A 25,719-nucleotide genomic window follows, 5' to 3' on the forward strand; every position below is an offset into this window, starting at 1 on the left:
ACTACCAAATTAGTGAATATTTTGGAGTTGTTCCAAGTAGTAATATTGTAGTAATATACCATCACAAAGCTTGAAAGACCCATTTGATGACTCAGACTCAAGTTGTAGTGATACCTTATATATTAAATGTAGGGAAATAGCAATAATATTTTCAAAACTGAGATGTTAATAGGAATTTTATGACAGAAGTGTCCCATGGTCAGATTATTTGGGAAAATACACTAGGTTCAATTTGATTCCTCAGATGTTTTCATTTCTCTAGGCATGTATTATTCCATGAAATGCCATAGGTAAAGGTCATTATTCTAAGATAATATATAGACATCTAATTGGGTTCAGACATATGGATAAATTCTCAAAACCATTTTGTGCACCATTTTGATAGACCTGTACTATTCATGCCACAGTAGTACAGCTCTGCGAAAGATGACCCGCTCAGATCACTGCTAATTTGTCTAGGTGTTATTCCTACTACTCCTCCCTATACATCTATCAGTCAGTTACAGAAGCTTGAAATTCCAATGATACTGGATTATGAACATTGTAAGGCATACCCAGTACCTTTTTTACCTTCATACTTGTGCAAAGTTTTCCTGTTCTGTCTGCACATGATCCTCTGTCTCATTATATTTCTATATATTAAGATCTCAGTTTTCTTTAAATGCACCCTTGTTTTTTGTAGCCTTCTCCAAGCTATCCAGTGGGAATTAAAACTACTCCTTATCTGATCTTCTAATACCACTTTACCTTTCATTCAATGATTTAATTTCCTACCTTATGATTCACAGTTATTGTGTGTACATTATAGTAGATGTTATGCCATGACTCTAGTTTCTGCTGTGGAGGAGCTCATAAACCAGCTGAGGAAGCAGATATATAAACAAATTTGTACAATGTAATGTGATATGTATTTATAATGGTACACAATACTAGTGGTAAGATTATTGACATGAGAAACTATGGACTAGAACATTGGAGCATAAATTAGCTTCTATAACTAACATTTTAGCTTCATTTAGAATTTCCAAGTCTAGAATGGAAGTGGAATATTGTACTGAATATTGTACATAATTTTCTCTTCCACTAGCTTATATTTGCTCTGAGGACCTGGCCTGCTTATTATTTATTTTGCTGTTTTCTATTATACTTGACACTCCTATAGAAATATAGAATACATTGAATATAGAGTTGAATTAATTTTTAGAAGCTACTATGTTATTATAGTCAACAAAATAATCCAAAATGCAGTACTTTGATGCAAATTAAAAAATGACAGAATGATCTCTGTTCATTTCCAAAGCAAACCATTCAATATCATAGTAATCCAAGTCTGTGCCCCGACCAGTAGTGCTAAAGCTGAAGTTGAACGGATTTAATGAAGACCTATAAGACCTAGAACTAACACGCAAAAGAGATGTCCTTTTTATTATAGGGTACTGGAATGCAAACGTAGGAAGTCAGGAGATACCTGGAGTAACAGGCAAGTTTGGCCTTGGAGTACAAAACAAAGCAGGGCAAAGAATAACGAGAGTTTTGCCAAGAGAACGCACTGGTCATAGCAAACACCCTCTTCCAACAACACAAGAGAAGACTCTACACATGGACATCACCAGATGGTCAATACCGAAATCAGATTGATTATATTCTTTGAAGCCAAAGATGGAGAAGCTCTATACAGTCAGCAAAAACAAGACTCGGAGCTGACTGTGGCTCAGATCATGAACTCCTTATTGCCAAATTCAAACTTACATTGAAGAAAGTAGGAGAAACCACTAGACCATTCAGGTATGACCAAAATCAATTCCCTTGTGATTATACAGTGGACATGACAAATAGATTCAAGGGATTAGATCTGATAGACAGAGTGCCTGAAGAACTATGAACGGAGGTTCATGACATTGTACAGGAGGCAGTGATCAAGACCATCCCCAAGAAAAAAAAGTGCAGAAAGGCAAAATGGTTGTCTGAGGAGGCCTTGCAAATAACTGAGAAAAGACGTGAAAGGCAACGGAGAAAAGGAAGGATACACCCATCTGAATTCGGAGTTCCAAAGAATAGCAAGGAGAGATAAGAAAGCCTTCCTCAGCAATCAATGCAAAGAAATAGAGGAAAACAATAGAATGGGAAAGAGTAGAGCTCTCTTGAAGAACATTAGAGATAGCAAGGGAACCTTTCATGCAAAGATGGGCTCAATAAAGGAACAAAATGGTATGAACCTAACAGAAGCAGAAGATATTAAGAAATGACAAGAATACACAGAACTATACAAAAAAGATCTTTGTGACCCAGATAACCATGATGGACTGATCACTCACTTAAAGCCAGACATCCTGGAATGCAAAGTCAAGTGGGCCTTAGAAAGCATCACTACAAACAAAGCTAGTGGTGGTGATGGAATTTCAGCTGAGCTATTTCAGTTCATAAAAGATGATGCTATGAAAGTGCTGCACTCAATATGGCAGCAAATCTGGAAAACTCAGCAGTGGCCACAGGACTGGAAAAGGTCAGCTTTCATTCCAGTCCCAAAGAAAGTCAATGCCAAAGAAAGTTCAAACTACCGCACAATTGCACTCATCTCACACACTAGCAAAGTAATGCTCAAAGTTCTCCAAGACAGGCTTCAACAGTACATGAACCATGAACTTCCAGATTCAAGCTGGATTTAGAAAAGGCAGAGGAACCAGAGAAAAAATTGCCAACATCCCTTGGATCATTGAAAAAGCAAGAGAGTTTCAGAAAAATATCTACTTCTGCTTTATTGACATGCCAATGTGTTGACTGTGTGGATCACAACAAACTGTGAATAATTCTTCAAGAGATGGGAATACTAGACCACTTGACCTGCCTCCTGAGAAATCTGTATGCAGGTCAAGAAGCAACACTTAGAATCGGACATGAAACAACAGACTGATTCCAAATCAGGAAAGGAGTTCATCAAGGCTGTAAATTGTCACCCTGCTTATTTAACTTATATGCAGAGTACATTATGCCAGATGCCGGGCTGGATGAAGCACAAGCTGGAATCAAGATTGCTGGGAGAAATATCAATAACCTCAAATTTGCAAATGACACCACTCTTAATGTCAGAAAGAGAAGAAGAACTAAAGAGCCTCTGGATGAAAGTGAAAGAGGAGAGTGAAAAAGTTGGCTTAAAGCTCAACATTCAGAAAACTAAGATCATGGCATCTGGTCCCATCACTTCATGGCAAATAGATGGTAAACAATGGAAACTGTGACAGAGTTGCTCCAAAATCACTGCAGATGGTGATTGCAGCCATGAAATTAAAAGAGGCTTGCTCCTTGGAAGATAAGTTATGAGCAACCTAAGCAGCATATTAAAAAGCAGAGACATTTCCAACAAAGATCCATCTAGTCAAAGCTATAGTTTTTCCAGTAGTCATGTATGGATATCATAGTTAGACTACACAGAAAGCTGAGAGCCAAAGAGTTGATGCTTTTGAACTGTGGTGTTGGAGAAGATTCTTGAGAGCCCCTTGGACTGCAAGAAGATCCAACAAATCCATCCTAAAGGAAATCAGTCCTGAATATTCATTGGAAGGACTGACACTGAGGCTGAAACTCCAATATTTGGTCACCTGATGTGAAGAGTTGACTCATTTGAAGAGACCGTGATGCTGGGAAAGATTGAAGGCAGGAGGAGAAGGGGACAACAGAGAATGAGATGGTTCGATGGTATCACCAACTTGATACACGTAAGCTTGAGTAAGCTCCGGGAGTTGGTGATGGACATGGAACCCTGGTGCGCTGTGGTCCACTGGGTCACAAAGAGTGAGATACAACTGAGCAACTGAATTGACTGAACTGACCATACTGTTATCAAAAAAATATTAAAAGAGGTTAAATGGATATGACAACTGAATGTATGACCCTTGACTAGACCCTTGACTAGATCTTGGAATCGGGGAAAGAAGACAGCTATAATTACTAAACAGTTGGGAAATTTAAAATACAGACTTAAAAATCTCTATTATCCTTTTAAAATCTATTATCCTTTTAAAATTAGGTGGATTAATCCTTTAAATAAAATTATTCATTTATGCATTTATATTCACCATAGTTAGATAGCTATTCAATGTGATAGACCTGCAGATAACAAAAATTTTTGCAAGTAACAGACCCTAAGATACAATCTTGGCTTGGCCAAAGCAGTCAGGTGAAGGGTGGTGAGGACCTCACCCACCATCTCAGTCTGGTAAGTTACCAAAGTATCTAAGCTATCATCTGATACATTTGGGAGTCAGGCCATCTTTCTACCAAAGTGTTTTCACTTCTAATGAAGGAGAAAAATTCAGAACGCTGGAGTCGATTGCTGCTTTATGCAGATTTCAATAAAGTTTGACAAGAAAGAGGGGCACATCAGGAAGCAGGGAAGGGAAAAAAAGATAGTTTTGCCAGAAGAGCTACTTTCTGTCTGTGGCTGACAATCAGATGATCTGGAGCTTGGCAGGACTGAAGAAGCCAAATTATACATGTTTTATAATTATCTTTTATTTATTTTTGAATAGGTTATTTGCACGACATAGAATTTGAGAGGTATACAAAGGCAGTGAAAAATTACCCTTCCAAGTCTTGTCCCCCAGATATCTATTTTCTCTCTCCAGAGGCATTTCCTGCTACCACTCATGCATTCCTCCAGAAATGTTGAATGCATTGCCACATCTATATAGGTATTTACAGAATGCAACAGGTTATATACTCTGTTCTATACCTTACTTTCTTTAGGTACTATGTTTTGTCAGTTGATCACTTGAGTACATACAGAGCTGCATTATTATATATTTTTTTCATAAAGCTTATACAGTAAAAACTATATCATACATGTATTATGTGGAATAATGAAATGTATATATGACATTGTCTTTAATAACTAAAAATCATTGCATATATGTATATTAAGTAAGATAATGAAACAAACTTAGTGCCTTGTCTGGCCCATGATTGGTGAGCCTGCTTACTTCCCCTAAAGGTTAAACTCTCTGCCCAGTTTTTGATTTGGAAATTTTGATAACCTTGTCCATGTCCTGACTCTTAATAGATTGAGCTCTGTAGTATATGACTCTTAATTATTGTTACCAGGGCAATAAAGTACCAAACATCCCCCCCTGCTGTGAAGAACTCAGGCCTGTGCCATAATAAAGCATTCAATATAAAATAGATGATATATAAATAGCAATCTTGAAGCAGTCTTACTCTGAGACTGAGTATAGTGATTGGTTATGGTAATTTCCCATTTTCTTAAAATAGAAATTGTCTTTCTTTAAAAAAAGTATTTATCTCAAATCTAACAAATGTTAAGAAGGAGAAACTACTCAGTAGATAATAAAATTAGCAATGTTGATTTCTGGTTAAAGAAGGTAGAATGAGCATATATATTTAACTCCATGCCCTTTCAAAACCACATTAAATACAACATAATATTAAATGTTTTATTAAGAAGGTTAAAACAAGAAGAGAAAAAGAGAATGAGAGAAGAATGATAGTACCAAAATGTGGAAACTAGACGGCAGAACGACTACAGCTAAATGACTTAACAAATCCAAGCAAGTTGAATCTTAAAGCCAGGAAACAATTCTGTTTGCATTAATGGTTTCCAAGAAACTTAGGTATTAGTACCACGTAGATGTACAGAAGCAAGTTAAAGGAAAAAAAATAAGACCAGGCCTGGTTAGAAGTCTATTTAAGACAGTCTCTTGCATTCTTGCTCTGTCATCTGCAACTAGACAAGTACCTCTCCACCCATCATCCTAGAAGAAGACAATGTTTATTCTTTGGTAAATCAGAAGGTTCCCAAATGGGGAAATTTGGAGAATTCTAATTGGCAGAGTACTTTACTGAAAACAGACCGGACTGACATCTTACACTCTTAACTATGAGACCCCAGTTCAGTTCAGTTCAGTCGCTCAGTCATGTCCAACTCTTTGCGACCCCATGAACTGCAGCACGCCAGGCCTCCCTATCCATCACCAACTGCTGGAGTCTACCCAAAGCCATGTCCATTGAGTCGGTGATGCCATCCAACCATCTCATCCTCTGTCGTCCCTTTCTCCTCCTGCCCTCAATCCTTCCCAGCATCAGGGTCTTTTCAAATGCATCAGCTCTTCGCATCAGGTGGCCAAAGTATTGGAGTTTCAACTTCAACATCAGTCCTTCCAATGAACACCCAGGATTGATCTCTTTTAGGATGGACTGGTTGGGTCTCCTTGCAGTCCAAGGGACACTCAAGAGTCTTCTCTAACAACACAGTTCAAAAACATCAATTCTTCAGCACTCAGCTTTCTTTATAGTCCAACTCTCACATCCATACATGACTACTGGAAAAACCATAGCCTTGACTAGATGGACCTTTGTTGACAAAGTAATGTCTCTGCTTTTTAATATGCTGCCTAGGTTGGTCATAACTTTTCTTCCAAGAAGCAAGCGTCTTTTAATTTCGTGGCTGCAGTCACCATCTGCAATGATTTTGGGGCCCCAAAAAATAAAGTCAGCCACTGTTTCCCCATCTATTTGCCATGAAGTGATGGGACCGGATGCCATGATCTTAGTTTTCTTTTATTTATTTATTTATTTTATTAGTTGGAGGCTAATTACTTCACAACATTGCCATGGGTTTTGTCATACATTGACATGAATCAGCCATGGATTTACATGTATTCCCCATCCCGATCCCCCCTCCCACCTCCCTCTCCACCCGATTCCTCTGGGTCTTTCCAGTGCACCAGGCCTGAGCACTTGTCTCATGCATCCCACCTGGGCTGGTGATCTGTTTCACTATAGATAATATACATGCTGTTCTCTCGAAACATCCCACCCTCGCCTTCTCCCACAGAGTCCAAAAGTCTGTTCTGTACATCTGTGTCTCTTTTTCTGTTTTGCATCTAGGGTTATCATTACCATCTTTCTAAATTCCGTTTATATGTGTTAGTATGCTGTAATGTTCTTTATCTTTCTGGCTTACTTCACTCTGTATAGTGGGCTCCAGTTTCATCCATCTCATTCGAACTGATTCAAATGAATTCTTTTTAATAGCTGAGTAATATTCCATGGTGTATATGTACCACAGCTTACTTATCCATTCATCTGCTGATGGGCATCTAGGTTGCTTCCATGTCCTGGCTATTATAAACAGTGCTGCGATGAACATTGGGGTGCACGTGTCTCTTTCAGATCTGGTTTCCTCAGTTTGAATGCCCAGAAGTGGTATTGCTGGGTCATATGGCAGTTCTATTTCCAGTTTTTTAAGGAATCTCCACACTGTTCTCCATAGTTGCTGTACTAGTTTGCATTCCCACCAACAGTGTAGGAGGGTTCCCTTTTCTCCACACCCTCTCCAGCATTTATTGCTTGTAGACGTTTGGATAGCAGCCATCCTGACTGGTGTGTGATGGTACCTCATTGTGGTTTTGATTTGCATTTCTCTGATAATGAGTGATGTTGAGCATCTTTTCATGTGTGCGTTAGCCATCTGTATGTCTTCTTTGGAGAAGTGTCTGTTTAGTTCTTTGCCCCATTTTTTGATTGGGTCATTTATTTTTCTGGAATTGAGCTGCAGGAGTTGCTTGTATATTTTTGAGATTAATCCTTTGTCTGTTGCTTCATTTGCTATTATTTTCTCCCAATCTGAGGGCTGTCTTTTCACCTTACTTATAGTTTCCTTTGTTGTGCAAAAGCTTTTAAGTTTCATTAGGTCCCATTTGTTTTTACTTTTGCTTTTATTTCCAATATTCTGGGAGGTGGGTCATAGAGGATCCTGCTGTGATTCATGTCGGAGAGTGTTTTGCCTATGTTCTCCTCTAGGAGTTTTATAGTTTATGGTCTTACATTTAGATCTTTAATCCATTTTGAGCTTATTTTTGTGTATGGTGTTAGAAAGTGTTCTAGTTTCATTCTTTTACAAGTGGTTGACCAGTTTTCCCAGCACCACTTGTTAAAGAGGTTGTCTTTTTTTCATTGTATATCCTTGCCTCCTTTGTTGAAGATAAGGTGTCCATAGGTTCGTGGATTTATCTCTGGGCTTTCTATTCTGTTCCATTGATCTATATTTCTGTCTTTGTGCCAGTACCATACTGTCTTGATGACTGTGGCTTTGTAGTAGAGTCTGAAGTCAGGCAGATTGATTCCTCCAGTTCCATTCTTCTTTCTCAAGATTACTTTGGCTATTTGAGGTTTTTTGTATTTCTATACAAATTGTGAAATTATTTGTTCTAGTTCTGTGAAAAATACCTTTGGTAGCTTGATAGGGATTGCATTGAATCTATAGATTGCTTTGGGTAGGATAGCCATTTTGACAATATTGATTCTTCCAATCCATGAACACTGTATATTTCTCCATCTGTTTGTGTCCTCTTTGATTTGTTTCATCAGTGTTTTATAGTTTTCTATATATAGGTCTTTTGTTTCTTTAGGTAGATATACTCCTAAGTATTTTATTCTTTTCGCTGCAATGGTGAATGGTATTGTTTCCTTAATTTCTCTTTCTGTTTTCTCATTGTTAGTGTATAGGAATGCAAGGGATTTCTGTGTGTTAATTTTATATCCTGCAACTTTACTATATTCGTTGATTAGCTCTAGTAATTTTCTGGTAGAGTCTTTAGGGTTTTCTATGTAGAGGATCATGTCATCTGCAAACAGCGAGAGTTTCACTTCTTCTTTTCCTATCTGGATTCCTTTTATGTCTTTTTCTGCTCTGATTGCTGTGGCCAAAACTTCCAAAACTATGTTGAATAGTAGTGGTGAGAGTGGGCACCCTTGTCTTGTTCCTGATTTCAGGGGAAATGTTTTCAATTTTTCACCATTGAGGGTGATGCTTGCTGTGGGTTTGTCATATATAGCTTTTATTATGTTGAGGTATGTTCCTTCTATTCCTGCTTTCTGGAGAGTTTTAATCATAAATGAGTGTTGAATTTTGTCAAAGGCTTTCTCTGCATCTATTGAGATAATCATATGGTTTTTATCTTCCAATTTGTTCATGTGGTGTATTACATTGATTGATTTGTGGATATTAAAGAATCCTTGCATTCCTGAGATAAAGCCCACTTGGTCATGGTGTATGATTTTTTTAATATGTTGTTGGATTCTGTTTGCTAGAATTTTGTTAAGGATTTTTGCGTCTATGTTCATCAGTGATATTGGCCTGTAGTTTTCTTTTTTTGTGGCATCTTTGTCTGGTTTTGGAATTAGGGTGATGGTGGCCTCATAGAGTTTGGAAGTTTACCTTTTTCTGCAATTTTCTGGAAGAGTTTGAGTAAGATAGGTGTTAGCTCTTCTCTAAATTTTTGGTAGAATTCAGCTGTGAAGCCATCTGGTCCTGGGCTTTTGTTTGCTGGAAGATTTCTGATTACAGTTTCAATTTCCTTGCTTGTGATAGCTCTTTTAAGATCTTCTATTTCTTCCTGGTTCAGTTTTGGAAAGTTATACTTTTCTAAGAATTTGTCCATTTCTTCCGAGTTGTCCATTTTATTGGCATAGTCTATTGTGATCTCTCCATTTTCATTTCTAATTTTGTTAATTTGGTTCTTCTCTCTTTGTTTCTTAATAAGTCTTGCTAATGGTTTGTCAATTTTGTTTATTTTTTCAAAAAACCAGCTTTTAGCTTTGTTGATTCTTGCTGTGGTCTCTTTAGTTTCTTTTGCATTTATTTCTGCCCTAATTTTTAAGATTTCTTTCCTTCTGCTAACCCTGGGGTTCTTCATTTCCTCCTTCTCTTAATTGCTTTAGGTGTAGAGTTAGGTTATTTATTTGACTTTTTTCTTGTTTCTTGAGGTAAGCCTGTAATGCTATGAACCTTCCCCTTAGGACTGCTTTTATAGTGTTCCATAGGTTTTGGGTTGTTGTGTTTTCATTTTCATTCATTTCTATGAATATTTTTATTTCTTTTTTGATTTCTTCTATGATTTGTTGGTTATTCAGAAGCGTGTTGTTTAGCCTCCATATGTTTGAATTTTTAACAATTTTTTTCCTGTAATTGAGGTCTAATCTTACTGCACTGTGGTCAGAAAAGATGACTGGAATGATTTCAATTTTTTTGAATTTTCCAAGACCAGATTTATGGCCCAGGATGTGATCTATTCTGGAGAAGGTTCCATGTGCTCTTGAGAAAAAGGTGAAGTTGATTGTTTTGGGGTGAAATGTCCTATAGATATCAATTAGGTCTAGCTGGTCCATTATGTCATTTAAGGTTTGTGTTTCCTTGTTAATTTTCTGTTTAGTTGATCTATCCATAGTTGTGAGTCGGGTATTAAAGTCTCCCACTATTATTGTGTTACTATTAATTTCCTCTTTCATACTCGTTAGTGTTTGCCGTACATATTGTGGTGCTCCTATGTTGGGTGCATATATATTTATAATTGTTATATCTTCTTCTTGGATTGATCCTTTGATTATTATGTAATGTCCTTCTTTGACTCTTTTCACATCCTTTATTTGGAAGTCTATTTTATCTGATATGAGTATTGCGACTCCTGCTTTCTTTTGGTCTCCGTTTGCGTGAAATATTTTTTTCCAGCCCTTCACTTTCAGTCTGTATGTGTCCCTTGTTTTGAGGTGGGTCTCTTGTAGACAGCATATATAGGGGTCTTGTTTTTGTATCCATTCAGCCAATCTTTGTCTTTTGGTTGGGGCATTCAACCCATTTACATTTAAGGTAACTATTGATAGGTGTGGTCCCGTTGCCATTTACTTTGTTGTTTTGGGTTCACGTTTATACAACCTTTCTGCATTTTCTGTCTAGAGAAGATCCTTTAGCATTTGTTGAAGAGCTGGTTTGGTGGTGCTGAATTCTCTCAGCTTTTGCTTGTCTGTAAAGCTTTTGAATTCTCCTTCATATCTGAATGAAATCCTTGCTGGGTACAGTAATCTAGGTTGTAGGTTATTCTCTTTCATTACTTTCAGTATGTCCTTCCATTCCCTTCTGGCCTGGAGGGTTTCTATTGATAGATCAGCTGTTATCCTTATGGGAATCCCTTTGTGTGTTATTTGTTGTTTCTCCCTTGCTGCTTTTAATATTTGTTCTTTGTGTTTGATCTTTGTTAATTTGATTAATATGTGTCTTGGGGTGTTTCGCCTTGGGTTTATCCTGTTTGCGACTCTCTGGGTTTCTTGGACTTGGGTGGCTATTTCCTTCCCCATTTTAGGGAAATTTTCAGCTATTATCTCCTCGAGTATTTTCTCATGGCCTTTCTTTTTGTCTTCTTCTTCTGGGATTCCTATGGTTCGAATGCTGGGACATTTCACATTGTCCCAGAGGTCCCTTAGGTTGTCCTCATTTCTTTTGATTCTTTTTTCTTTTTTCCTCTCTGCTTCATTTATTTCCACCATTTTATCTTCTACCTCACTTATCCTATCTTCTGTCTCCGTTATTCTACTCTTGGTTCCCTCCAGAGTGTTTTTTATCTCATTTATTGCATTATTCATTTTTAATTGACTCTTTTTTATTTCTTCTAGGTCTTTATTAAACATTTCTTGCATCTTCTCAATCTTTGTCTCCAGGCCATTTATCTGTAACTCCATTTTGTTTTCAAGATTTTGGATCATTTTTATTATCATTATTCTAAGTTCTTTTTCAGGTAGATTCCCTATCTCCTCCTCTTTTGTTTGACTTGGTGGCCATTTTTCATGTTCCTTTACCTGTTGGGTATTTCTCTGCCTTTTCATCTTGTTTAGATTGCTGTGTCTGGAGTGGGCTTTCTGTATTCTGGAGGTCTGTGGTTCCTTTTTATTGTGGAGGTTTTACCCAGTGGGTGGGGTTGGACGATTGGCTTGTCAAGGTTTCCTGGTTAGGGAAGCTTGCGTCGGTGTTCTGGTGCATGGAACTGGATTTCTTCTCTCTGGAGTGCAATGGAGTGCCCAGTAATGAGTTTTGAGATGGGTCTGTGTGTTAGATGTGACCTTGGGCAACCTGTATGTTGACGTTCAGGGCTATGTTCCTGTGTTCCTGGAGAATTTGCGTGGTATGTCTTGCTCTAAAACTTATTGGCTCTTGGGTGGTGGTTGGTTTCAGTGTAGGTATGGAGGCTTTTGGACGGTCCCTTATTACTTAAAGTCCCATGTAGTCAGGACTTTTCTGGTGTTCTCAGGTTTTGGGCTTAAGTCTCCTGCCTCTGGATTTCAGTTTTATTCTTCCAGTAGTCTCAAGACTTCTCCAGCTATACAGCACTGAAAGCCACTGTTGCTGCAACCCTGGGCCGGGAGGGCCGCCACCCTCTGCAGCTCCACAGAGCTTTTGCTGCTCATGGACTTGGGCTCCGGAGTGTTTTCAGATGTCTGGACTGGAAAGCCACTGTATCATGGGAACCGCAGATGATCTCTGGTGCTTCTTTCCCCAGTGGAGGGCCAGACACCAAGTTCTCTCTGATCTTAGTTTTCTGAATGTTGAGCTTTAAGCCAACTTTTTCACTCTCCTCTTTCGCTTTCATCAAGAGGCTCTTTAGTTCTTCTTCCCTTTCTGCCATAAGGGTGGTGTCATCTGCATGTCTGAGGTTATTGATATTTCTCCCGGCAATCTTGATTCCAGCTTGTGCTTCCTCCAGCCCAGCATTTCTCATGATATACTATGCATATAAGTTAAATAAGCAGGATGACAATATACAGCCCAAGTCCTTACTGTTTTATTTGTAAAATGCTAGTAATGCTAGGCAGAAGATTGAAAGATTCTTTTTGGGAGACTATAACTGGATTAAAAAGAAGGTTCTCAATAAATTGATACTGGGGGTTACTGAACAAAACAGCATAGTCAGTTCTGTGGAATCCACAGTCATCAAGCCCCAGTTATATATTATCTATGATCCCCCTTTTATTACCTCCTTAAATGTGAGTTGTGGGATATTAATAGATTAATCAAGAGGTAGAAATATAGTCATTTATTTAGAGATATTCTTCTTCATAAATGCCTAAAGAAATACCTAAAATCAATTGAAAATTATTGCTTCTGGATATTGGAAAATGGTTAAAGAAATGAGTCTTATAGGACTACTTGATTTTTTAAACCATCTCCATGTGTAAATTCAAAACCAAACAGCATGATATTAACATTAACAATGATCTATAGAAACTTAGCAACTAACATATGTACACTACCATGCGTAAAATAGAAAGCTAGTGGGAAGCTGATGTCAGAGCTCAGAGAGCTCAGCTCAGTGCTCTGTGATGACCTAGAGGAATGGGATGAAGTGGTGGGAGGGAGCTCAAGAGGAAGGGGATATATGGAATACTTATAGCTGATTCCAGTTTGTGATTTATCCAGCCCAGCATTTTGGATGATGTACTCTGCATATAAATTAAATAAGAGAAGTGACAACATACAGCCTTGTTGTACTCATTCCCAATTTTGAACTAGTCAGTTGTTCATCAATCACAAGCTGGAATCACGGTTGCTGGGAGAAATGTCAACAACCTCCGGTATGCAGATGATACCACTCTAATGGAAGAAAGTGAAGAGGAACTAAAGAGCCTCTTGATGAGGGTGAAAGAGGAGAATGAAAAAGCTGTCTTGAAACTCAGCATTCAAAAAACGAAGATCATGGCATCCAGTTGCATCACTTCATGGCAAATAAAAAGGGAAAAGTAGAAACAGTGACAGATTTTTTTTTCCCCTTGGGCTCCCAAATCACTGTGGACAGTGACTGCAGCCATGAAATTCAAGATGCTTGCCCCTTGGAAGGAAAGCTATGACAAATCCAGACAGCATATCACAACAGGAGGAAAACAAGGGAACACTCTGCAGCTCCTAGATGTGGATACTGGGTTTTAACTTATTTTTCTCTCATAAAATACTTTGTTTTCCTAAAAAATAAATAAATAAAAAGCAGAGACATCACTTTGGTGACAAAGTTTGTATAGTCAAAGCTATGGTTTTTTCAGTAGTCATTTACAAATGTTAGAGTTGGACCAGAAAGAAGGCTGTGCTGGCAGGCATGGCAGATGTTTTTCTGATGTAACACCTGTTTTCTACAAACTTACCCAACAATTCATATGCAATAACATTTAAGAATTTAAATTTAAGTTTTTTTATTTTTAATTCGAGGATAATTGCTTTACAATTTTGGGCTAGTTTCTGTTGTACAACAACATGAATCAGCTACTGCTGTTGTTTAGTCACTAAGTTGTGTCTCACTGTTTGCAACCCCTTAGACTGTAGCAAGCCAGGCTCCTTTGTCTTCCATAATCTCCCAGTTTGCTCAGATTCATGTTCACTGAGTCAGTGATGCTATGTAACCATCTCATCCTGTTGCCCCCTTCTCCTTTAGCCTTTAGTCCTTCCCAGCCTCAGAGTCTTTTCTGATCAAAGTCAGCTCTTTGCATCAGATGGGCTAGAGTATTAGAGCTTCAGCATCAGTCCTTTCAATGAAACTTCAGGGTTGATTTCCTTTAGGATTTACTGGTTTGATCTCCTTGCAGTCCATGGGACTCTCAACAGTCTTCTCCAGTCATCACAATTCGAAAGCATAAATTCTTCAGTGCTCAGACTTCTTTCTAGCCTGATTCTCACATCTGTACACAACTACTGGAAAAACCATATCTTTGACTTTACAGATCTTTCGCAACAAAGGGATGTCTCTGTTTTTCAATACACAGTCTAGATTTGTCATAGTTTTCCTTCCAAGAAGCAAGCATCTTTGAATTTCATGGCTATAGTCACCATCCGTGGTGATTTGGGAACTTCAGAAAGTAAAATCTAACACTGTTTCTACTTTTCCTCTTCTATTTGCCATGAAGCAATGGAACTGAATGCTATTATTTTCGTTTTTTGAATGTTGAGTTTCAAGCCAGTTTTTTCACTCTCCTCTTTCACCCTCATCAAGAGGCTCTTTAGTTCCTCTTCACTTTGTTCCCTTAGAGTGGTAACATCTACATATACGAAGTTGTTGATATTTCTCCTGACAATCTTGATTCCAGCTTGTGATTCATACAGCCTGACATTTTGCATGATGTACTCTGCATATAAGTTAATTAAACAAGGTGACAGTATACAGCCTTGTCATATTCCTTGCCCAATTTTGATCCAGTCAGTTCTTCCATATCTGGTTCTAAATGTTGCTTCTTGACCTGCATACATGTGTTTCAGGAGACAGGAAAAGTGGCCTGGTACTCCCATCTCTTTAAGAATTTTCCAAAGTTTGTTGTGATCCAAGGCTTCCCTGGTGGCTCATGTCAGTAAAGAGTCCACCTGAAATGTGGGAGACCCACATTTCTTCCCAACCCTGGGTTGGGAAGATCCCCTGGAGGAGGGCATAGCAACCCTCTCCAATATTCTTGCTTGGAGAATCCCCATGAACAGAGGAGCCTGGTGAACTGCAGTCCATGGGGTCGCAAAGAGTCAGACCCAGAGTGACTAAGCACAAGGCTTCCCAGGTGGTGCTAGTGGCAAAGAATCCGCCTGCCAATGCAGGAGATGCAAAAGATGCTGGTTCTATTCCTGGATTGGGAAGGTTCCCTGGAGAAGAGAATGGCAACCCACTCCAGTATTCTTATCTGGAGAATCCAATGGACAGAGGAGCCTGGAGGGCTACAGTCAATGGAATCGCTAAGAATCAGACATGACTGAGCTACTACCCACCACTACCACACAGTCAAAGGCTTTAGCAAAGTCAGTGAAGTAGAAGTAGATGTTTTTCTGGAATTCTCTTGATTTCTCCATGATCCAATGAATGCTGGCAATTTGATCTCTGGTTCCTCTACCATTTCTAAATCTAGCCTGTATATCTGGAAATTCTCTGTTCATGTACTGCTGAAGCCTAGCTTGAAGGATTTTGAGGAAATGAGTGTGTGAAATGAGTAGTAAAGTACAATCATTTTCATACTTATAAGTATGAAAGAAAAATTGAAACTAAAGAAAAATTGAAAAACGGTACCTACTCACTATAAAAGCCAATTTTATAAACTTGTAAAATAAAACTCTCTGAAATCAGAATAAGAGTTAGAAATAAATGATATCACAAATGACCACAAAGGCTATAAAAATGCATTTGTTTTCTTAAAATACATCCATTTCTTCATGTCTATATCATTAATTTTACTGACAATTGCTTTCTTTCTGGCTAAAGCAAATGTAAGTTTTAGCTCAACTCCTGCCTTATTTCTCAGAAATTAAGTGAGTGCAGTTGAAATAAATGCTGCTTTGCAGTATCTGCTCCATTTGATACTGCCTTGGTCTTATCTCTATATTGGGCTCCTTTAGGTAAAGAATCAGATAATTGGGGAATAAGGATAATTTTGGTCCCATCTTTCGTTACCAATACTTAAAGATAACAACAAATATAATAAACAATTATGAGCAGGAATGTATACACTTTTTCATGATGGAAAATACCAACTACAAAATGCAAAAACAAAAAATAAAACTGAGCTGTAAAGGCATTTTTTGAGAGAATGAAAATGCTGATATAAGTATACTATTATTTAATTAGAAACAAGTTATGACATCAGGGTCACTTGTAAAAGTTTAATACCAATTAAAATAGTATTCGATAATTAGGAAAGTAAAATGTGGAAATTCAAGTCCAACAAAACCAACAACTGTTTTTAATAAACTAAAGTTACAAACTAAACTAAACAAATCTGGTACTTTAATAATTTAATAACTTCATGGCTACAATCACCATCTGCAGTGATTTTGGAGCCCAAAGAATAGTCTCTCACTGTTTCCATTGTTTCCCCGTCTGTTTGCCATGAAGTGATGGGACTGGATGCCATGATCTTAGCTTTCTGAATGTTGAGTTTTAAGCAAGACTTTCCACTCTCCTCTTTTACTTTCATCAGGAGGCTCTTTAGTTCTTCTTCACTTTCTGATATAAGGGTGGTGTCATCTGCCTATCTCAGGTTATTGATGTTTCTCCCGGCGATCTTGATTCCAGCCTGTGCTTCATCCAGCCCAACATTTCACATGATGTTCTCTGCATATAAGTTAAATAAGTAGGGTGACAATATACAGCCTTGACGTACTACTTTCCCGATTTGGAACCAGTCTGTTGTTTCATGTCCGGTAATAACTGTTGCTTCTTGACCTGTGTACAGATTTCTCCGGAGGCAGGTCAAGTGGTCTGGTATTCCCATCTCTTGAATTTTCCAGAGTTTGTTGTGATCCGCACAGTCAAAGATTTGGCATAGTCAATAAAGCAGAAGTAGATGTTTTTCTGGAATTCTTTTGCTTTTTCGATGATCCAGCAGATGTTGGCAAATTGATCTCTGGTTCCTCTGCCTTTTCTAAATCCAGCTTGAATACCTGGAAGTTCATGGTTCATGTACTGTTGAAGCCTATCTTGGAGAATTTTGAGCATTACTTTGCTAGTGTGTGAGATGAATCCAATTGTGCAGAAGTTTGAGCATTCTTTGGCATTACCTTTCTTAGGAATTGGTATGAAAACTGACCTTTTCCAGTCCTGTGGCCACTGCTGAGTTTTCCAGATTTGCTGACATATTGAGTGCAGCACTTTGACAGCATCATCTTTTAGGATCTGAAATAGGTCAGCTAGAATTCCATCACCTCCACTAGCTTTGTTCATAGTGATGCTTCCTAAGGCCCACTTGACTTTGCATTCTAGGATGTCTGGGTTTAAGTGAGTGATCACACCATCATGGTTATCTGGGTCACGAAGATCTTTTTTGTATAGTTCTTCTCTGTATTCTTGCCACCTCTTCTTAATATCTTTCAGCTTTTGTTAATAGAGACCATTCTGTTAATAAAGGGCCATTTCTGTCCTTTATTGAGACCATCTTTGCATGAAATATTCCTTTGGTATCTCTAATTTTCTTGAAGAGATTTCCAGTCTTTCCCATTCTATTGTTTCCTCTATTTCTTTGCATTGATCACCAAGGAAGGCTTTCTTATCTCTCCTTGCTATTCTTTGGAACTCTGCATTCAGATAGGCATATCTTTCTTTTTCTCCTTTGCCTTTTGCGTCTTGTCTTTTCTCAGCTATTTGTAAGTTCTCCTTGGACAACCATTTTGCCTTTTTGCATTTCTTTTTCTTGGGGATGTTCTTGATCACTGCCTCCTGTACAATGTCATGAACCTCTATTGATAGTTCTTCAGGCACTAGCGTTCCAGGTTCCTATGCATATTGCTCTTTACGGCATCAGACTTTACTTCCATCACCAGTCACATCTACAACTGGGTATTGTTTTTGCTTTGGCAATATCTCTTCATTCTTTCTGAAGTTATTTCTCCACTGATCTCCAATAGCATATTGGGTACCTACCGACCTGGGAAGTTCATCTTTCAGTGTCCTGTCTTTTTGCCTTTTCATACTGTTCATGGGGTTCTCAAGGCGAGAATACTGAAGTGGTTTACCATTCCCCTCTCCAGTGGACCACGTTTTGTCAGAACTCTCCACCATGACCTGTCCATCTTGGGTGGCCCTACACAGCATGGCTTATAGTTTGTTTGAGTTAGACAAAGCTGTGGTCCATGTGATCAGATTGGTTAGTTTTCTGTGATTGTGGTTTTCATTCTATCTGCCCTCTGATGAAGAAGGATAAGAGGCTTATGGAAACTTCCTGATGGGAGAGACTGAGGGGGAAACTGGGTCTTGGTCTGATGGTTGGGGCCATGCTCAGTAAATCTTTAATCCAATTTTCTGTTGATGGGTGGGGCTGTGTTCCCTCCTTGTTGTTTGACCTGAGGCCAATCTATGGTGGAGGTAATGAAGATAATGGACCTCCTTCAAAAGGTCCCATGCAGGCACTGCCGCACACAGTGCCCCCAACCCTGAAGTAGGCCACCGCTGACCCAGGCCTCAACCAGAGACTCCTGGACACCTACAGGCAAGCCTGAGTCAGTCTCTTGTGGGGTCACTGCCCCTTTCTTCTGGGTCCTGGTGTGTGCCAGGTTTTTTTATGCCCTCCAACAGTCTGTTTCCTAGTCCTGTGTAAGTTCTTGCGGCTCTATGGTGAGGTTAATGGTGACCTCCTCCAAGAGGGCTATCCATACCTAGGTCTGCTGCCCCCAGAGCCCCTGCCCCTGCGGCAGGCCACGGCCGACCCGTACCTCCGCAGGAGACCCTCAGACACAGTTCTGTCTCAGTCTCTGGCATCCCCACAAGAGACTGACCCAGACTTGCCCGTGTGTGTCCAGGAGACTCGGACGGAGACATGGGCCAGCCGTGGCCTGCTGCGGGGTTGGGAGACTGAGTGCAGCAGCGCCTGCACAGGAGCTTTTGAAGGAGGCCACCATTGTCTTCGTTACCTCCATCAGGATGGTATCATGTGTTAATGAAACTGCCCTCTCGTATAGTTCGAAAACGTCTCTGAAAACAATTTCAGAGATGGATTTTCAAAACTTTTGTACAAAGGCCATATATAAAAAAAATTTTTTTAAACAAGATTTCCCTGGAGGTCCAGTGATTCAGACACTGCACTTCCAATGCAGGGAACACAGGTTTCACTTCTGACTGGGAGAATGCTGGTGTTAGAGCGTCTCCCACAGAGGCATGGGTTGGCAGTGGCGTGCAGTAGGGATGGGGACACTGGCTGCCACAGCCACAGAAGGCCCCCTCCTTAGCATCCTTTAATCTTAAAAAAAATAAAAATGTCAATCTTTTTATGTCATGTTGTTGACATCTTTTTTAAAAGTCTAGACAAATTGCAGAATGTCCCTTAATTTAAATTTTTCTGACATTTTCTAAAAAAATTATTAGGTTCAAATTATATATTCTTGACAAGAATGCTCCATTGGTAATGCTGTGCCTTCTCAAGGTTTCATATCAAATGGAAGAAGAAATTGGTAACAAAGTACAAAGGCACACTGCTGTAATTTCATAGAAGGTTCAATTTGAGTTTTCAATTCTATTTTCGTTAATTTTACACTAACCAGGTAATTTCTAAGTGGTAGAAAGTAGATCAACTACTAGTAAATAATATTTTATCTAGTCCATTGGCTATCATTTTGAAAAATCAAAAACTTCCCTTTTTAAACTTATCTGTTCTTGTGAGTTTGCTTGTAAGTTTGGAAAGCTCTGATAAAATCAAGTTTCTGATTTGAAAATCTGAGGGCCAGGTGGTAATAATATCCACTCGTAACTCTGAAATGAGAATTACTTTAGATGCTAACAGAAGTAAAATATCACTGACAGTAATATGTTCTGTGAATCAACCCTACCCATTTATTTATCTTTAAAACCACGTAAATGATATATGGATTTGCCTGGTAGCTCAGCTGGCAAAGAATCTACCTGCAATGTGGGAGACCAGGGTTCGATTCCTGGGTTGGGAAGATCCCCTGGAGGAGGACATGGCAACCCCTCCAAGTATTCTTGCCTGGAGAATCCCCGTGGACAGAGGAGTTTGGCAGGCTATAGTCCATGGGGTCGCAAAGAGTCAAACACAACTGAACGACTAAGCACACACCTAGCACACAAATAGTATTTTCTATTATTATTGTACCTGACAGTGTTGTATTTAAGAATATTAATCTTTATAATAACCTTTCTACTTTGGTACTATTATTGTCCCCTTTTACAGGTGTGGAAACTGAGGCATGGGGAGGATAAATAGCTTTCCCAAGGATGTACAACCAATAAATGATATATCCAACTGTTTCTTTTTGAGATCCCACTTGCAAACAAGCAGCCTATGTAGCTGCAGTGTGTACTTAAGGATGATTTTCTTTCAGCCTCTCCTTTAAATAAATGTGTGTGTCTGTGTTATTTCTGTTACAGAGAGAAGAGGTACTCCTTTATAGGGACTCATAAAGGCATAGAGCATCTAGAGATTTACTGCCTCCATTACGCTGCTGGGTCTCACAGCACATGTTATGTTTTTATCAGTTTCTCTTCACAAGGTAGGAACTGTTTTCTCTCCATGAATTCTTCACATAATTACAGTTTTCTTGTCTATGAACTTAATTTTTATTAAATTTGAAAAGCAGCTGACATCTATAGTCTTAAATGCCACACATCTCCAAATAGTTAAGTCATAAAAACACTTCTAAAATATATTTCTATTACAAAATTAATACCTGTTTATTGTAAAAAATAAAAGAAAAACAGAAAATGTATAATAATCCTACCATCTTGAGATAAGTGCTCTTTGTATTTTGTTGTTTGCCTTTCTGAGTTTACTGATATATATATTATTATATGTCTTTTATATATACTATTATATACACATGTTATTATATGCATATATACATACATATTATGGCTAGAAATAATAGGATATAAATGCTCTTTGGCTAGAATGCTTCTGTTTTTTAATTATTTATTTATTCATTTATTTATTTATTTTTAGTTGCACTAGGTCTTCATTCTGTGCTCAGGCTTTTTTAGTTGTGGCAAGCAAGGGCTACTCCTTGTTGTGGTGCATGGGCTTCTCATTCCAGTGGCTTATCTTGTTGCAGAACACAGGCTCTAGGCTCAGACTTCTGTATTTGCAACACATGAACTCAGTAGTTAACAGTTTGTGAGCTCTAGGGTATGCCGACTTCAGTTATTGCGGCATGCATGATCAGTAGTTATTGCTTGTGGGCCCGGGAGTGTGTGGGCTTCAGTAGTTGTGGCCCATGGACTCAGTCATTGAGCATTACAGGCTCTAGAGTGTGGCTCAGTAGTTGTGGCATATGAGCTTTGTCGCTCCGCAGCATGTGGGATTTTCTCAGACCAGGGATCAGAGCAATGTCCCCTCATTGGCAGATGGAGTCTTATCCTTGGTACCACCAGTTAAGTTCTAGAATGCCTCTATTTTAGTTTTTTAATTTAATTTTATATAGTTGATTTACATTGTTGTGTTAGTTCCAAGTGTCCAGCAGAGTGATTCAGTTATGCATATACCTATATCCATTCTTTTTCAGATTCTTTTCCCATATAGGTTATTACAGAATATTGAGTAAAATTTCTTGATCTATACAGTATGTCCTTATCGATTATGTATTTTGTATATAGTAGTGTGTATATGTCAATGCAAGTCTCCCAATGTATCCCTCATCCCCTTTCTTTCCCCCTTAAATTTATTTTCTACATCTGTAACTCTGTTTTGTAAATAAATTAATTTGTATCATTTTTTTTAGATTCCACATATAAATGATGTTATATGATATTTGTCCTTTTCTGTCTGACTTATTTTACTCAGCATGACAATCTCTGAGCCCATCCATCTTTCTGCAAATGGCATTATTTTGTGCTTTTTTGTGGCTAATATTCCATTGTATATATGTACCATGTCTCCTTTATCCATTCACCTCTTGATGGACATTTAGGTTGCTTCCATGTCCTGGCTATTGTAAGTAGTGCTGCAGTGAACATTGGGGTGCATGTATCTTTTGAAATTATGGTTTTCTCCAGATATATGCCCAGGAGTGGAATTGCTGGATCCTATGGTAATAGGGGTCACAAACAATTGACATGACTGAGAAGCTAAACAACAGCAACTTGGGAGCTCTATAGTTTTTTAAGGACCTCTCTATGTTCTCCCTAGTGGCTGCACCAATTTACATTTCCACCAACAGTAAAGAAGGGTTCTCTTTTCTCCAGACCCTTTCCAGCATGGTTTGTTTGTAGGATTTTTGATGATGACCATTCTGACCAATGTGAGGTCATATACCTCATTGTGTTTTGATTTGAACTTCTCTGTTAATTGCTGATGTTGAGCATCTTTTCATGTTCTTTTTGGTCATCTGTGTTTCTTCTTTGGAGAAATATCTATTTAGGTCTTCTGCCCATTTTTGGATTGAGGGGGTTTTTTTTGTTTTTATTTTTTAATTGAACTGCATGAGCTCTTTGTATGTTTTGGAGATAAATTCATTGTTGGTTTGTCTTTTTAGGTTTTTCTTTTTTGTGTGTTTTCCTTTGATGTGCAAAAGCTTTTAAGCTTAATTAGATCCCATTTGTTTTATTTTTGGTTTCATTTTCATTATTTTAGGAGGTGAGACAAAAGATCTTGCTACAATTTATATCAAAGAGTGTTCTGCCTATATTTTCCTCTGAGAGTTCTTTATAACATCCAGCCTTACAATTAGGTCTTTAATTCATTTTGAGTTTACTTTTGTGTATAGTATCAGGGAGTATTCTAGTTTCATGTTAGTTATCCAGTTTTTCCAGTACCACTTCTTGAAGAGACTATCTTTTCTTCACTATATATTCTTACCACATTTGTCATAGATTATTTGTCAGTTGGTGGGTGTGTTTATTTGTGGCCTTTCTGTTCTGTTTCATTGATCTATACTTCTGTTTTTGTGCCAGTACCATACTGTCTTGATTACTGTAGTTTTGTAGTATAGTCCAAAGTCAGAGAACTTCATGCCTCCAGCTCTGTTTTTCTTCCTCAGGATTGCTTTTTCTATTTGGGGTGTTCATGTGTTTTCATGCAAAAAAGTAAAATTGTTGTAGTTCTGTTAAAAATGCCATTAGTGACAGGGGTCCCATTGAATGTGTAGTATAGTCATTTAGGTAATATTGATTCTTCCAATCCAAGAACAAGGCGTATCTCTCCCATTTGTGTCATCTTTGAATTGTTTACTCAATGGCTTACAGTTTTCAGAGTACAGGTCTTAAGTAGGTTTCTTTCTAGGTATTTTATTATTTTTGATGCAATTGTAAATGTGATTGTTTCCTTAATTTCTCTTTCTGCTCCTTCATTGTTAGTGTACAGGAATGCAAGGGATTTTTGTGTATTAATTTTGTATCCTGCAACTTTACTAGATTCATTGATTAGCTCCAGTAGTTTTCTGGTAGCATCGTTAGGATTTTCTATATATAGTATCATGTAATATGCAAACAGTGACAGTTTTACTTCTTTTCCAATTTGAATTCCTTGTATTTATTTTTCTTCTCTACTTGCCATGGCTAGGACTTTCAAATTATGCTGAATAAAAGTAGTGAGAGTAGGCATCCTTGTCTTGTTCCTGATCTTAGAGAAAATGCATTCAGATTTTCACTGTTGACAATTATGTTCATTGTGGATTTATTATATATATATATATGTGTGTGTGTGTGTGTGTGGTTTTTATTATGTTGAGGTAGGTTTATTATTTATTTATTATGTTGAGGTAGGTTCCCTCTATGCCCCTTTCTGGAGTTTTTGTCATAGATGGGGGTTGAATTTTGCTGAAAACTTTTTCTGCATCTCTTGAGATGATCATATGGTTTTTATTCTTCAATTTTCTAATAGGGTATAGCACATTGATTGATTTATGTAGGTCCATTTCTTCTAGGTTATCAATTTTATTGGCATATAGTTCCTGGTAATAGTCTCTTATATCCTTTGTTTTTCTGTGGTGTCAGTTGTAACTTCTTTTTCATTTCTAATTTTACTGATGTGAGTCCTCTCCCTTTTTTTCTTGATAACTCTGGCATAAGATTTATCAATTTCATTTACCTTCTCAAAGCACCACTTTTAGTTTCATTGCTCTTTGCTGTTATATTCTTTGTTTCTATTTTGTTTATTTCTGCTCTGATCTTTCTTATTTCTGTCCTTCTACTAACTTTGGGGTGTTTTTTCCTTCTTCTTCTAGTTGCTCTAGGTGTAAGGTTAGATTGTTTCATCAGTGCTTTTCTTGTTTTTTGAGGTAGGCTTGTGTTGCTATAAACTTCACTGCTTTTGCTGCATCCCATAGGTTTTGAGTTGTGTCTTCATTGTCATTTGTCTCTAGATATTTTTTGATTTCCTCTTTGATTTCTTCACTGACTTCTTGGTCATTCAGAAGTGTATTGTTTAAGCGCCATGTGTTTGTGGTTTTTACAGTTTTTCTTTTTTTCTTCTGTAGGTAATGTCTAATGTTATAGCATTGTGATTGGAAAAAATGCTTGATATAATTTCAGTTTTCTTAAGTTTACCAAGGCTTGATTAGTGGCCCAAGGCATGATCAATTCTGAAGAATGTTCCATGTGCACTTAAAAAAAAAGTGAAATCTACTGTTTGGAGATGAAATATCCTATAAATATCCATTAGATCCATCTTTTCCAATGTAATATTTAAAGCCTGTGTTCTTTATTTTCTATCTGGATGATTCATTGGTATGAGTGAGGTGTTAAAGTCACCACTGTTACTGTGTTACTGTTGATTTCCCCATTTATAGCTGTTAGCATTTGGCTTATATATTGAGGTCCTTCTACATTGGGTGCATAATATTTACAATTGTTCTATCTTCTTCTTGGATTGATCCTTTCATCATTATGTAGTGTCCTTCCTTGTCTCTTGTCTTTATTTTGAAGTCTATTTTGTCAGATAAAAATGCTGCTACTCCAGCTTTCTTTTGATGTCTGTTTACATGAAACACCTTTTTCTATCCCCTCATTTTTGATCTGTATGTGTTCCTAGATCTGAAGTGGGTTGCTTGTAGACAGCATACATACAGATCTTGTTTTTGTATCCATTCAACCAGTATGTCTTTTGATTAGAGCATTTAACCCATTTATGTTTAGGTAATTATCAATAGTTCAGTTTGGTTGCTCAGTCGTGTCTGACACTTTGCAACCCCATGGACTGCAGCACGCCAGGCTTCCCTGTCCACCACCAAATCACTGAGCCTGCTCAAACTCATGTCCATCAAGTCAGTGATGCCATCCAGCCATCTCATCCTCTGTTGTCCCCTTCTCCTCCTGCCTTCAGTCTTTCCCAGCATCAGGGTCTCTTCCAGTGAGTCAGTTATTTCCATCAAGTGCCCAAAGTATTGAATCTTCAGCATCAGTCCTTCCAATGAATATTCAAGACTGATTTCCCTTAGGATTGACTGATTTGATCTCCTTGCAGTCCAAGGGACTCTCAAGAGTCTTC

The 25,719-nt window shown here is 38.1% G+C and overlaps 1 protein-coding gene across 10 annotated transcripts in view; it reads left to right on the top strand.

The window, feature by feature from the left end:
* MBD5 (methyl-CpG binding domain protein 5) overlaps nt 1–25,719 on the top strand; it is a 447,078-nt gene that overhangs the window by 278,624 nt on the left and 142,735 nt on the right. For 9 of the 10 annotated variants that reach the window (XR_010662489.1, XM_065931498.1, XM_065931500.1 and 6 more), the window contains exon 4: nt 20,674–20,791. The exons of the other annotated variant lie outside the window; for it this stretch is intronic. The gene's annotated coding sequence lies outside the window, so the exon portion shown is untranslated. The remainder of the gene's footprint in view (nt 1–20,673; nt 20,792–25,719) is intronic. 10 annotated transcript variants of the gene reach the window in all.

This window comes from Muntiacus reevesi, chromosome 3 (assembly GCF_963930625.1).
Source record: "Muntiacus reevesi chromosome 3, mMunRee1.1, whole genome shotgun sequence".
NCBI lineage: Eukaryota > Metazoa > Chordata > Mammalia > Artiodactyla > Cervidae > Muntiacus > Muntiacus reevesi.